The sequence below is a fragment of the Macrobrachium nipponense genome, chromosome 27 (genome assembly GCF_015104395.2).
Source record: "Macrobrachium nipponense isolate FS-2020 chromosome 27, ASM1510439v2, whole genome shotgun sequence".
Taxonomy (NCBI): domain Eukaryota; kingdom Metazoa; phylum Arthropoda; class Malacostraca; order Decapoda; family Palaemonidae; genus Macrobrachium; species Macrobrachium nipponense.
Genome location: NC_087216.1, coordinates 24,376,458 through 24,390,674, shown reverse-complemented (window position 1 = coordinate 24,390,674; position 14,217 = coordinate 24,376,458). Strand labels below are relative to the sequence as shown.

Sequence of the window (14,217 nt, the reverse complement as noted above, 5' to 3'; positions counted from 1 at the left end):
CCTTCTCCTCTCCCGATGTGTCGAGTGTGGAGGAGGGCGCTAGATACCCCGACGTAGAGTTGTACTCTGGGTCCTCTATCCGCTCGTCTTCGCGCGAGCGGGTAGAGGATCCTCCTAATCACCCGACTTTTGCCTCCTCAGGTGCGGTTGCCGTGAAGGATGACCTCGGACAGGTGTGGGCATCGTTGGGACTGCAGGGCGTGCCGAGTGTCCAGGGGCTGCTCTATCATCTCGCTGGCTCCGTGGCGGTTACGCATGCTACGGTCACAACCACCACCACGACCCTGACAACACCTGGCTACGCGTCACCTCCTCACCTGGTGTACACCCAGCACGCTGGTCTCTGTGACACCCACAACATCGGTGCAGGGGCCAGTCGCCGTAACTCGGGGAGTGTGATGCCGCCACCTGGGTTTGCCGTGCTGCCGCGACCGGACTTCATGTGCCCGAAGAGCTCGCCCCTGGACCTCCCACCGGTACCGATGACGTCTGTGCCGTTGGTTCGACCAGCTGTATCTGCCGTACCTGCCGTGACCACCGCTGCTGTTCCTGTTCCTGATCCTGCCGTGTCTGCTGCCGTTCCTGTGATGCCGTCGCACCTGCTGATGTTCCCGTTCCCGTCCTGGCGCCGCTGCTCCCGATGCTGGTCTGTTCGGACAGGTACGTCCGGGCCCTGTTGCTTCGGCAACAGCAGCCCCACCCGGCTCCGTCCTGGATGACAGACCTGACGTCGGTCCTGAGGAGTTGACGAAGAAGAAGAAGAAGAGGAGGAAGGTGTCGTCGTCGTCTTCATCGTCTTCTTCGTCGTCGTCGTCTGCCGCCTCTTCCCCTTCTTCTTAAGGCTCCCCCGCCTAAAAAGAAGAAGGTCGCCTCCCCCCCCCCTAAGAAGTCTCCTTCGGGAGCTTCTAAGGGCCCGTCTCGCTCTGGTGAGACGGGGGGTCTTCTTCCGCTGGTCGCCCTGCTCCTTCGGGAGCAGGACCCGTCTCTTCTCCCGCAAGGAAGAAGACTACGGGGACCAGAGGGGTGCCGGCTAACACCGGCACTTCCTCACCTGCTGTCAGTGGTTCGGCCACAGCAGCAGGATCCGGCTCGGCCGCTCGTTCGCGAGAGGTACCGAGTGTACGGTCGCCTACCAGCGACCGTGCAGCCAGGAACCAGACCTCTGAGTCCGCTCAGCGTCAGGTTCACGGCACGGAGCGGAAGACTGGTGACAGCCGCTCACGCGACTCTCACCAGACCAGCTCTCGCTCTCGCGGCGAGCAGCTGGCTACCCGGGCGGACGTGACGGTCCATGACCGGCCACGGGCTGAGGCTGGGAAGAGGTCCCCCCGTTCGCCGGCACCAGCCACGGCTGGTACCAGCGAACTGACGCACCGTGAGGACACGCACCGGTCTCACCGTGACAGTGGAGCTCGCCGGTCGCCTGACCGTCGCTCTTACAGAGAGCGATCGGGTACGGTAACCAGCACCAGCTCCTCTGACACACGAGACCGGGGCCGCTGTTCTCGGTCCAGCCGTTCTCCACAGCGAGACGGCTCGACTAGGTCTGCAGCTCGATCGCCACCGCGGGTTGACGATCGCCTGCAGTCCTCCAAGCCCGCTGGTTCTGCCAGTGAGCGAGGAGAGAGCGTCAGGTCTGCCTCTCCCATACCTTCAACCTCCTCGGTACACCGGGAGGGGCGAGGTATTGAGGAGTGATCGTGAAGGGTGCGCCCTTCAGGATCCCGCCACGTCGTCGTACGTACCAGGCTCGGTTCTCGGACCAGCCAGGTCTTACGCACAGGTGGTTGGAGGAGACCGAGAGGGGGCTGTCGCTGCTCCTCTCCTTGAGGGAGGAGGGTCTCGGGAGGTGCTCCTGTTTGAGGGACTGGACGGTCGACTCCACAGGATGCAGTCACTCCTGAGATCCAGAGGAACTTTGCCGAGGTTTATTGCGCTGATTCGTCAGCACAACGACCTCGGGGAAGGATCGCCGCTCCCACCATCCGAGCCCAGTCCCGGCTCGAGTCGTTCTGGGGCGAAGAGGAACCCAGACCGACGGTGGGTTTGCCGCGGTCAGAGCTGGCTGACTCAGTGCTGGACCAAGTTGAATCGCTTGTCTCTGGACAGGACGGTTCACTGAAGTCTGGCAGGTCTAGCAAGCTACTTCCACCTCCTCTGCTACGACATCGGCGGTTTTACGTGCCATCTGAAGATCCGATGCCGCCCAAACAGGTGAACCCGGAGTTAGCGAGGCTGACTCCGGGTGTGTCTCTGCAACAGCTCCTGTCCCGAGAACCTGTGGTTCTCGCAGCAAGAGGCACTAGGCCTGGAATCTACCGCCATGGCAGCTTTCCAGGCCGTCTCCTGGCTAGATCTGTGGTCCCTCACAGTATCTAAGGTCGCAGCCAACTCTGGGGGAATTTCTCCCGAAGATGACTCGGCCTTCAGGAGACTTTGCCAGTCTGGGGGAAGAGCCATCTCTTTCCTTGCCCACCAGACGGGGTTAACCTGTGGGCCAACCTGGTTCTCCGACGAAGGGACGCGTTGCCTTACTCGGGTTTCCAGGGCGGCCGGGGCGTGAAGCGGCATTGGGACTTCGAAACGGACCTTTACGGAGTTCCACGTCTCTCTTCCCAGGAGAGATGGTGGACGCTGCGGTGGACAGACGGCGCACTGAGGACAGTGACCGTCTGGTTCACCAGGCAGTCTCGAAGGCTTCTGGGCAGCCTCGGACTGCGGCCAAGTCTAAGAGCTCGGCTAGCGCTTCCTCGGCTGCTAAGACGGTTGCTGCGTCGAAGCCCCGAGGAATGACTCTGTCTTCTTCGACTTCTGGCAAGGGGGGCCGTAACCAGCCCTCCTCCCAGCCCTCCTCATCCGTGGAGGCTCTGGGAAGAAGTCGAAGAAAGGGGATGGAAAACGCTAGGGACGGCGTTCCCCCTCACCTGCTGCCGGAAGTGGGGGGGTGTGCCTGGCCAGCCATTGGGCAACTTGGCAGCGCTACGGCGCCGAGACCTGGATTGTAGATGTCCTTCGGGAGGGATATCTATTACCCTTCGAATCTCGGCCCCCCCACCCCTCACCTCCAACCCGGTCCAACAGCAGTCGTACGTCCACGGGTCACCGAAGGACGTAGCACTCAGACGGAGATCAAGACCATGCTGAGCAAGAGAGCTGTAGAGATCGTCACGGATCAGTCACCGGGCTTTTTACAGTCGACTCTTCCTGGTGGAAAAGTCTACGGGAGGCTGGCGCCCGGTGATAGATCTCTCTCCCTGAACCGGTTCGTTCGCCAGACCCGGTTCACGCTGGAGACGGCACGCTCAGTGCTCGACTCCATCAGGAGAACGATTTCATGCTTCAGTGGACTTGAAGGATGCGTATTTCCAAATACCCATTCATCAGTCCTCCAGAAAAGTACCTCCGCTTCATCCTCGACGGGACGGTGTACCAGTTCAGGGCACTGTGCTTCGGTCTCTCAACCGCCCCACAGGTGTTCACGCGAGTGTTCACTCTGGTGTCTGCTTGGGCCCATTCGCACGGGATACGTCTGATGAGGTATCTCGACGATTGGTTAGTCCTGGCGAGCTCCCGCTCGCAGTTGCTACAGGACAGGGATCGACTGCTCGAGTTCTGTCGCGATCTGGGGCGATCGTTGTGACTTCGAGAAGTCCGATCTCGAGCCCAAGCAGAGGATGAAGTACCTGGGTATGCTGATCGACACGGTAGCAGGGCGAGTCTTCCCCGCAGACTCGCGGATCAGCAGATTCAGAGAGGCAGCCAACCAGTTCCTGTCTCGGCAGGAACAGGTAGCTCAGCGATGGCAAGTCGTGATCGGACACCTGTCGTCACTCGAGAAGTTAGTCCCTCACGGGCGTCTTCACCTGCGGTCTCTTCAATGGAGACTAAAGGAGAGTTGGTCACAGGCGACGGATCCCCCAAGCTTTCCAGTGTCACTGACACAGGAGGTGAGGCAGGAACCTAGCCTGGTGGCTCGACGACAGGAACCTCTTAAGAGGAGTGCCTCTGAGCACTCCCCCCCCCGGACATGCAGCTGTTCTCAGACGCATCGACCGAGGGATGGGGCGCACACCTGGAGGAGTTGCTGACTTCAGGAGTGTGGGACGAGAACGACAAGCACCTTCACATCAATGTACTGGAACTCAAGGCAGCGTTCCTCGCTCTCCAAGAGTTTCAGGACCGCTTGATGGGACACTCAGTGGTGTTGATGTGCGACAACACCACGGTGGTGGCCTACGTCAACAAACAGGGGGGCCTAGTGTCTCTCCCGTTGTACCAGTTGACTCGGCAGGTGCACGAGTGGGCTCAGGCACACTCAATAGAGCTGTCGGCACGCTACATTCCAGGGAAGAGGAATGTAGTAGCAGACACGCTCAGCCGTCGGGATCAGGTGATAGGGACCGAATGGTCTCTACACCAGGACGTGGCGGAAAGGCTCTTCGACTGTGGGGGTGGGGGCGACCAGTCGTGGATCTGTTCGCCACCCGGCACAACAGGAAGCTCCAGGTGTTCTTCTCGGCCGTGCCGGACCCATGGGCAGCTGCAGAGGACGCTCTTCAACACCCGTGGGACAACCTCTTCGCCTATGCCTTTCCCCGTTCAGCCTGATTCGCAAGGTGATCAGTCGAGCGCTGGTCACCCCGAATCTCAGGATGATCCTGGTGGCTCCCAAATGGCCACAGGCCATTTGGTATCCGGACCTGCTGCTCTTCTCGCAGGAGAACCGAGAGAGATTCCCCCTTGGCACAACCTTCTCGCCCAGCCACACGTCGAGCGGTACCACCGAGCAGTCCAGTCCCTACGTCTTCACGGCTGGCTGTTATCCACCATCTCTTGCGAACGAGAGGCTTTTCTCGTAGCGCAGCAACAGAGATGGCTGGAAACGTCCGTCAGTCCTCTGCAGCTGTGTACCAGGGGAAGTGGGCCGTCTTCTGTGGTTGGTGTCGTAGACGGGGTCTATCTCCTCTCAGAGCCACTCTTCAGCAGGTAGCGGATTTCCTCGTGTTTCTTCGCCGACGAGAAGCTCCTTTCAGTCCCCACAGTTAAAGGATACAGAGCCGCCTTGGCGCTCGTCCTGAAACTGAGGGGGCTGGACATCTCGAACTCGTTCGAGATCTCCTTGCTGATGAGGAGCTTCGAGAGGTCTTGCCCACCCAGGGAACTCCAGGCCCCCTCGTGGGACGTGACTCTCGTCCTTAGGAGTCTGACTCGAACACCGTTCGAGCCACTCCGAGAGTCGTCAGACAGGGATCTGACCCTCAAGACCTCTTCTTGCTGGCCCTGGCATCGGCGAAGAGAGTAGGGGAACTTCATGGTCTTTCCTATGATGTACGACACTCCAGGGGATGGGGATCCGTGACGCTCGATTTCGTCCCGAACTTCGTTGCGAAGACTCAGAAACCGTCAGTCCCTGATGACAGGTTCGAGTCATTCACGATTCCCTCCCTATTGGACTTCACCGATAATGATGCGGATGAGATGCTGCTTTGTCCTGTGAGGGCGCTACGGCGCTATCTGAAGAGAACTCGACACCTCAGGCCTGAGTGTCGACGCCTCTTCGTTAGCACCGGGTCACCAAGAAAGAAGTATCCAAGAACACTCTTTCATTCTGGCTGCGTGAGGTCATCAGGAGGGCGTATGAGGCTGATGGTAGTGACGACATCCGTACGTCCCGTCCGAGAGCTCACGAAGTCAGAAGTATTGGCCCCTCGTTGGCGTTTCGCAAGAACTTCTCCGTGGCGCAGGTCCTGAAGGCAGGGGTCTGGTCTAACCAGACTACCTTTACGTCCTTCTACCTTCGGGATATTGCCCACAGGTCCTTGGATACCTTTTCCTTGGGACCCGTGGTGGCTGCTCAACAAGTTGTGTAGCTAACCCAGACCCTCGCAGGCTGAACAGCATCGAGTCCTGTGTGACTGTGTGGATGGATGTGTGAGTGGAGTGAGTGACTGGCTCTCTCTTCCCATCTTTCCTTCCCTCTACCTGTGGGCAGAGGGCCATGGTCGTCACTACGCTGGATGAGGACGAGATGCAGGTGAGCTATATGACAGAGCCCCATCCTATCCCTTTCACTAGGGATAGGAGCAGAATATCCACCACTTCCTTCTACAAGGGGGGGAAGTGGATGCCTACAAGAGTCAAACCCATGACTTATATTTGCTCCTGTACAGGAACAAGTTCTTGCATTGCTGGTACTAAGAGATGCGCATGCCCCTCTCTTAGTACTCGGTCCAGAGGTCTGACCATTGATCCTGCGGTGCACACCCCGATCAATCGGACAGAGGCTTGGATCCCTCCCTCGCTCTTACGACCAGGGAGGCTTCCAAGGTAGGGCGAACACCAGTCTGTTCACAAAAGACTCAGTTGTTCCGACACGGCATACAAACCTTCGGTCCTTTACATAGGAAAGAAGGTACTAGCGGCAGCTGGATAGGTCGTAAGCTTTCGAACAAGGGGTTCGGTAGTTAACTGCTTGTCCGACAGGCGCGCGCGCGCGACTGGGAGGTAAACAAATCACTTTTGCTTTCGGCCTGCTGGCGCGTCCGTGACGTGTATCATCGCTCTCTGCCCGCTTCATCGTCGTTTTTTTTGCTTTCGCATGATTGTGGGTTTTTCTTTTTCTATTTTATCTAGTGAAACTGAATTGTAAGTACAATCATTTTCATTGAATTCAATTGTGAATTAAAGGATCTTGGTTTCACCACGCCCTCCGATTACCCGTAGTGCCGGGACTGAAGGGCGTAAGTGCGGGAATTCATTTTCCCAGAATGATCCTCGTATTGTGTATGCTCGTTGCCGAGGGCGGGAGCGCTCGCTCCGAGCGTAGATTGGGTTGGAAATGTGAGATGAAATCGTAAGTAAGTGCTCTTTTCATTTATATTTTTTTGACCTGTATGCCCGTTGCCGAACGAATGCGCTCGGCACGGAAACTTATTCAGTATGGAAGTGGAATCGCAAGTACAGTATTCTTTTTCATTTTCATATATTATTTTGATTGTAGCAATACTCATTTTGGATCAGTGTCCGAGCTTACCGGAAATTGATCCTTCCCCCTTTTTATTTTTTGAATGAAGTGAAATCGCAAGTGCAGTTCTTTTTCATTTTCATTTTTTTTTTATTGAGATTGCATTGTTTACTGGGATCAATGTTTCCGCTATTTCCGAGAATTGATCCTTCCCCTTTTTATTTGTATGAAGTGAAATTCGCAAGCGCAGTAGTCTTTTCATTTCATATATTTTTTGATTGCAATCAATTCATTATGGATCAAGGTTTCCAGAAACCTTGATCCATAAAGGTAAGAATGGATCCTTTCACCCTTGCGCTCGGTACCGAGGGCGCAAATGCGCTCGATCCGAGCCCTATTCATTGTGAAGTGAATCGTAATGGCAAGATGCATTTCATTTTATTCCTTATTATTTGATTGCATCAATATTTATTTGTTCAAGTTCCGCTCAGTCAGGGAATTGATCCTTATGCCCTTGCATTCGGGCCGATGGCACGATTGCTCTCGGGCTCTTATATTGTTGTTGGGTACATGGGTACTGTGCGGGGGTGGGGAACGAGACCCCCCCCGCTCAGTTCCCACAGATGGCTCTTCCCCTTGGGGGGGGGGGGGTTATCGGCGTTCTTCTCCTCGCCCGATCCGTCGAGCGCGGGGGAGGGCGCTCGGTGCCCGATGTACAACTGTATTAGGGGTCTTCCACTCGTTCGGGAGGGATCAAACCCCCGCACGAGGATTTCCCCCCATTAATCGCTACTACTATTATTTCCGCAGGTGCTACTGCACGAGAGTGGACGTGGTGAGGTATGGGCGTCCTTCCAATTGCAGAGCGTGCTGGTGTCCAGGGGCTGCGCGGTTCGATGTCTGGGCCTACTGCGGTCACCCATGGAGTGGTGACCACGCAACCAGGTGACGACGTCCCTCCTCACCTGGTGTACTCGCCTCACGTGGTAACAGTCTTTGCCTACAGCCGCTGTGAAGTGCCGTTCGCCCGTACCGAGAGGGGGGCGTGCCGCCGCCGCTCGTGGTTGCCGCGCTGCAGCGACACACTTCCGCTGCCCCTAGAACTCGCCCCTGGAACTGCCGCCGGTACCAGGATGTTGCTGGCTGCTGCTCCACTTCCTGTGTTTCCGGTGCTGCCTGCCGTACCTGCAGATTCTGGGCCCTGCCGTTACTGCGCTGGCTGTCCTGCCGTTGCTGGCGCTGGCTGTCCCTAACGATGATGTGCTGGCCGTGCCTGCTGTTCCTGAGATGCCCATACCTGCTGATGTCGTCCCTGTTCGTGGTGGTACTACCCCAGACTTTGGTCTGTCTGTACAGGTGCGTCCGGGCCCTGTGGCTTCGGCTACAGCAGCCCCGGCTCCGCCCGCCCTGGATAGCAGATCTTACGTCTGTCCTGAGAAGCTGACGAAGAAGAGGAGGAAGGTGTCGTGGTCGTCGTCTTCATCTCTTCATCGTCGTCGGCCGCCGCCGCTTCCCCTTCGACTTCTAAGGCTTTACAGCCGAGGAAGAAGAAGGTCGCCTCCTCCCTCCTAAGAAGCTTCCTCGGGAGCTTCTCGGGACCGTCTCACTCGGTGGGAGGGAGGGTTCCTTCCGCTGGTCCTCCTGCTCCTTCGGGAGCGGGGCCCGTCTCTTCCTCCAAGGAAGAAGACTACTGGACCAGAGGGGTACCGGCTAACACCGGTACTTCCTCGCCTGGTGTCAGTGGTTCTGCCCCACTGCATCAGGGTCCGTCTCGGCCTCCCGTCGCGGGAGGTGGTACCGAGTGTACGGTCGCCTACCAGCGACCGTGCAGCCAGGAACCAGCCCCACCTCTGATCCGCTCAGCGTCAGGTTCACGGCACGGGGCGGAAGACTAGTGACAGCCGCTCATGCGACTCTCACCAGACCAGCTCTCACTCTCGCGGTGAACAGCTGGCTACCCTGGGACGTGACGGTCCACGACCGACACGGGCTGAGGCTGGGAAGAGGTCCTCCCGTTCGCCGGTGTCCGCCACCCGGCTGGAACCAGCGACGTGACGTGCCGTGAGGACAAGCACCGTCTCACTGCGACAGTGGAGCCTGCAGGTCGCCTGACCGTCGCTCTCACAGAGAGCGATCGGGTACGGCAACCAGCACCAGCTCTTCTGACACTCGAGATCAGTGCCGCTGTGCTCAGTCCAGCCGTTCTCCACAGCGAGACGGTTCGACCAGGCCTGCAGCTCGATCGTCACCGCGGGTTGACGATCGCCTGCAGCCCTCCAAGCCTGCTGGTCCTGCCAGCGAGCGACGAGGGAGCGTCAGGTCTGCCTCTCCCGTACCTTCAACCTCCTCGGGTGACACCGGGAGGAGCGAGGTATTGAGGAGTGATCGTGAGGGGTGCGCCCCTCATGATCCCACCACGACGCCCTACGTGCCAGGCACGGTTCTTGGACCGGCCAGGACGTATGCGCAAGTGGATGGGGAAGACCGAGAGGGCTGTCGCTGTTCCCCCTTCTTAGGAGGAAGGTTCTCGGAATATGCTCTTGTTCGAAGGGCTTAACGGTCCCACTCTGCAAGATGCTGTGACTTCCGAGATCCAGAGGAACTTTGCCGAGGTTACGGCGCTGATTCGTCAGCACAATGACCTCGGGGAAGGATCGCCGCTCCCACCAGCAGAGCCACGTCTCGGCTCGAGTCGTTTTGGGGCCCGAGAGGGAATCCAAATCGACGGTGGGTCTGCCGCGATCGGAGCTTGCCGACTGGGTTGAGCCAGGTAGTCTCTCGTCTCCGGACAAGGAGGCTCTCTCGGTTCTGGACGGTCGAACAAGCTCCTTCACCTCCTCTACTGCGACAGAGGCGTTTCTACGTGTCTTCGGACATCGTATTATATATCCCTTCGGTCCTCCTGAGGTTTCGACTCGACGAGGACTGGAATGAGTCGGAGCGGTATCGGCTCTCTCCTGTCAGGTGTCGATCAGCCCCACCCAGACGACGTTCACAGTGGCGGCAGACCCTTACCTACAGTGAGAGTTCGTAACCCTCCTCGGGAAAACGTTTTCTCCTGACGATACGTTTTCCCAGACTCTGAGAGGCCATCGCCGCAAGGCGATGGCTGCTCCTACTTTTCTCCAACTGCTAGTTCCACTGGGAAGGCGAGCGAGTATCCAATTCCTCCCCCATTCCCTCTCTCCTTACGGGACCCGGTTCCGCAACAGCAGGCGTACGTTCCAGGGGCATCGAAGGACGTAGCATGGAGACAGGAGATCAAGACCATGCGAGCAAGAGAACTGTAGAAATCGGTTACGGATCAGTCACCGAGGGCTTTACAGCCGACTCTTCCTGCCGGAAAAGTCTACAACAGGCTGGCGCCCAGTGATAGATCTCTCTTCCCCGAACCGGTTGGTTCGCCAAACCCGGTTCACGATGGAGACGGCACGCTCAGTGCTCGACTCTATCAGGGAGAACGATTTCATGCTTTCAGTGGACTTGAAGGATGCGGATCTACAAATAACCAACCCATTCATCAGTCCTCCAGAAAGTACCTCCGCTTCATCCTCGACGGGACGGTGTACCAGTTCAGGCCACGTTGCTTCGGTCTCTCAACCGCCCCACAGGTTGTTTCGCGCGAGTGTTCACTCTGGTGTCTGCTTGTGCCCATTCGCACGGGATACGTCTGATGAGGTATCTCGACGATTGGTTAGTCCTGGCGAGCTCCCGCTCGCAGTTGCTACAGGACAGGGATCGACGGCTCGAGTTCTGTCGCGATCTGGGGATCGTTCTGAACTTCGAAAAGTCCGATCTCGAGCAACAAGCAGAGGATGAAGTACCTGGGTATGCTGATCGACACGGTAGACAGATTCGGGAGGGAGGCAGCCACCAGTTCCTGTCTCGGCAGGAACAGGTAGCTCAGCAATGGCAAGTCGTGATCGGACACCTGTCGTCACTCGGGAAGCCAGTCCCTAACGGGCGTCTTCACCTTCAACTGCGGTCTCTTCAGGGAGACCAAAGGAGAGTTGGTCACAGGCGACGGATCCCCCAAGCCTTCCATGGTCACTGACACAGGAGGTGAGGCAGGACCTAGCCAGGTGACTGGACGACAGGAACCCACTTAAGAGGAGTGCCTCCGGGCACTCTCCCCCCGGACATGCAGCTTGCTCTCAGACGCATCGGCCGAGGGATGGGGTGCACACCTGGAAGAGTTGCGGACTTCAGGAGTGTGGTACGAGAACGACAAGCACCTTCACATCAATGTACTGGAACTAAAGGCAGCGTTCCTTGCTCTCCAAGAGTTCCAGGACCGCTTGATGGGACACTCAGTGGTGTTTGATGTACGACAACACCACGGTGGTGGCTTACGTCAACAAACAGGGGGGCCTAGTGTCTCTCCCGTGTATCAGTTGACTCGGCAGGTGCACGAGTGGGCCGAGGCACACTCAATAGAGCTGTCGGCACCGCTACATTCCAGGGAAGGAATGTAGTAGCAGACCCACGCTCAGCCGTCGGGATCAGGTGATAAGGACCGAAATGGTCTCTACACCAGGACGTGGCGGAAAGGCTCTTCGACCTGTGGGGGCGACCAGTCGAGGATCTGTTCGCCATCCGGCACATCAGGAAGCTCCAGGTGTTTCTTCTCGACCGTGCCGGATCCATGGGCAGCTGCAGAGGACGCTCTTCAACAACCCGTGGGGACAACCTCTTCGCCTATGCCTTTCCCCCGTTCAGCCTGATTCGTAAGGTGATCAGTCGAGCACTGGTCATCCCGAATCTCAGGTGATCCTGATGGCTTCCAAATGGCCGACAGGCCATTTGGTATCCGGACCTGCTGGCTCTTCTCGCAAGAGAACCGAGAGAGATTCCCCATTGGCACAACCTTCTCGGCCAGCCACACGTCGAGCGGTACCACCGAGCAGTCCAGTCCCTACGTCTTCACGGCTGGCTGTTATCCACCTTCTCTTGCGTACGAGAAGCTTTTTTCGTGCGCAGCAACAGAGATGGCTGGAAACGTCCGTCAGTCCTCTGCAGCTGTGTACCAGGGGAAGTCGGCCGTCTTCGGTGGTTGGTGTTGTAGACGGGGCCTATCTCTTCAGAGCCAATCTTCAGCAGGTAGCGGATTTCCTCGTTTTTTCTTCGCCGAGGAAGCTCCTCTAAGTTCCCACAGTCAAGGATACAGAGCCGCCTCGTCGCTCCTCCTGAAAACTGACGGGATTGGACATCTCGAACTCGTTCGAGATCTCCTTGCTTAGGAGCAGCTTTCCAAAGGTCTTGCCAACCCAGGGAACTCAAATGACCCTCGTCTTGCTGGACCCTGGCATCGGCGAAGAGAGTACGGGAGCGTCATGCAGATAATGATGTGGATGAGATGCTGCTTTGTCCTGGGAGGACGCTACGGCGCTATCTGAAGAGAACTCGACACCTCTGCCTGAGTGTCGACGCCTCTCCGTTAGCAAAGGGGTCAACAAGAAAGAAGTATCAAGAACACTCTTTCGTCTGGCTGCGTGAGGTCTTCAGGAGGGCGTAGGAGGCGATGGTAGTGACGACATCCGTACGTCCCGTCCCGAGAACTCACGAAGTCAGAAGAAGTTGGCCCCTCGTTGGCGTTTCGTAAGAACTTCTCCGTGGCGCAGGTATGGAAGGCAACTTCCTTATACCTCTTGGATATTGCCCATAGGTCCTTGGATCGGTTCCTTAGGACCCGTGGTGGCTGCTCAAACGTCGTCTAGCTAACCCAGACCCTAGCAGGCTGAACAGCAATCGAGTCCTGGTGTGACTGTATGAATAGATAGTGATGAGAAAGTGACTGGCTTCTCTTTCTATCTTTTTCTTCCCCTCTACCTGTGGGTAGAGGGATACGGTCATCACCCTGCTGGATAAGGACGAGATGCCGGTGAGCTATATGACAGAGCACCATCCTATCCCTTTCACGAGGGATGGGAGCAGAATATCCCAACCACTTCCTTCTACAAGGGGGGAAGGGGGGGAAGTGGATGCCTACAAGAGTCAAAACCATGACTTTTAACTTTGCTCCTGTACAGGAACAAGTTCTTACATTGCTGGTACGAAGAGATACGCTTGCCTCTCTCTTAGTACTCGGTCCAGAGGTCTGACCATTGATCCTGCGGTGCACACCCGATCAATCGGACAGAGGCTTGGATCCCTCCCTCGCTCTTACGACCAGGGAGGCTTCAAAAGGTTGGGCGAACACCAGTCTGTTCACAAAAGACTCAGATTCCACCCACCAAGAAGTGAGTCTTCCTATTGTAAAAGGACCGAAGGTTTGTATGCCTTGTGTCGGGAACAAATACAATTTGTCTAAAATTGCATTTTTTCCTAAACTATACAACCTGAGGTCCTTTTACACATAGCCCCACCTCATGCCACCCCTCACTCTGCAGTTTTTGCTTGGGCCAAAAGCAAAAGTGATTTGTTTACCTCCCAGTCGCGCGCGCGCAGCCTGTCGGACAAGAGTTAACTACCGAACCCCTTGTTCGAAAGCTTACGACCTATCCAGCTGCCGCTAGTACCTTCCTATTGTAAAAGGACCTCAGGTTTGTATAGTTAGGAAAAATGCAATTTTAGACAAATTGTCATATTCCACCCACCAAGAAGTGAGTCTTCCTATTGTAAAAGGACCGAAGGTTTGTATGCCGTGTCGGAACAAATGACAATTTGTCCAAAATTGCATTTTTCCTAACTATACAAACCTGAGGTCCTTTTACACATAGCCCCACCTCATGCCACCCCTCACTCTGCAGTTTTTGCTTGGGCCAAAGCAAAAGTGATTTGTTACCTCCAGTCGCGCGCGCGCGCCTGTCGGACAAGCAGTTAACTACCGAAACCCCTTGTTCGAAAGCTTACGACCTATCCAGCTGCCGCTAGTATCTTCCTATTGTAAAAGGACCTCAAGGTTTGTATAGTTAGGAAAAAATGCAATTTTGGACAAATTGTCATTTTAATAGGAAAATGAAAACACCTGGTTGTCCAGTATTATATAAATGATGTAAAAAAAGTGATGAACACACAAACACATGAGTGAGGCCTGTTTGGTATTGCTACAATGCAGAGCAGGTCACTGTCTGGTCACCACACGCTTAGAAACTACTTCCAGTCTTTCATCACTTACGGCACTGTGAGACTGAAACGACGTTAAGAGTGCGAAACATCCACCATAACCCAGAACCAATTTTTTGATGAATATATTTGGAAAGTGCCTCAAGTTCGGACCGACATAAGTTGAGTCCAGTGTAACCCAGGACTGC

At 56.3% G+C, this 14,217-nt stretch overlaps 2 protein-coding genes and 1 long non-coding RNA gene across 3 annotated transcripts in view; all 3 read left to right on the top strand.

Annotated features, from left to right (window-relative positions):
* Nucleotides 1-14,217, top strand: part of LOC135200629 (ataxin-3-like) — a 237,658-nt gene that overhangs the window by 106,918 nt on the left and 116,523 nt on the right. The gene's annotated exons all lie outside the window — the stretch shown is intronic.
* The window catches only part of LOC135200471 (histone-lysine N-methyltransferase eggless-like), a 63,550-nt gene that overhangs the window by 8,824 nt on the left and 40,509 nt on the right, over nt 1-14,217 (top strand).
* LOC135200932 (uncharacterized) lies at nt 5,271-13,719 on the top strand. The gene is made up of 3 exons (XR_010311398.1): nt 5,271-6,327; nt 13,151-13,233; nt 13,597-13,719. It is a non-coding gene; the product is annotated as an uncharacterized LOC135200932 (long non-coding RNA).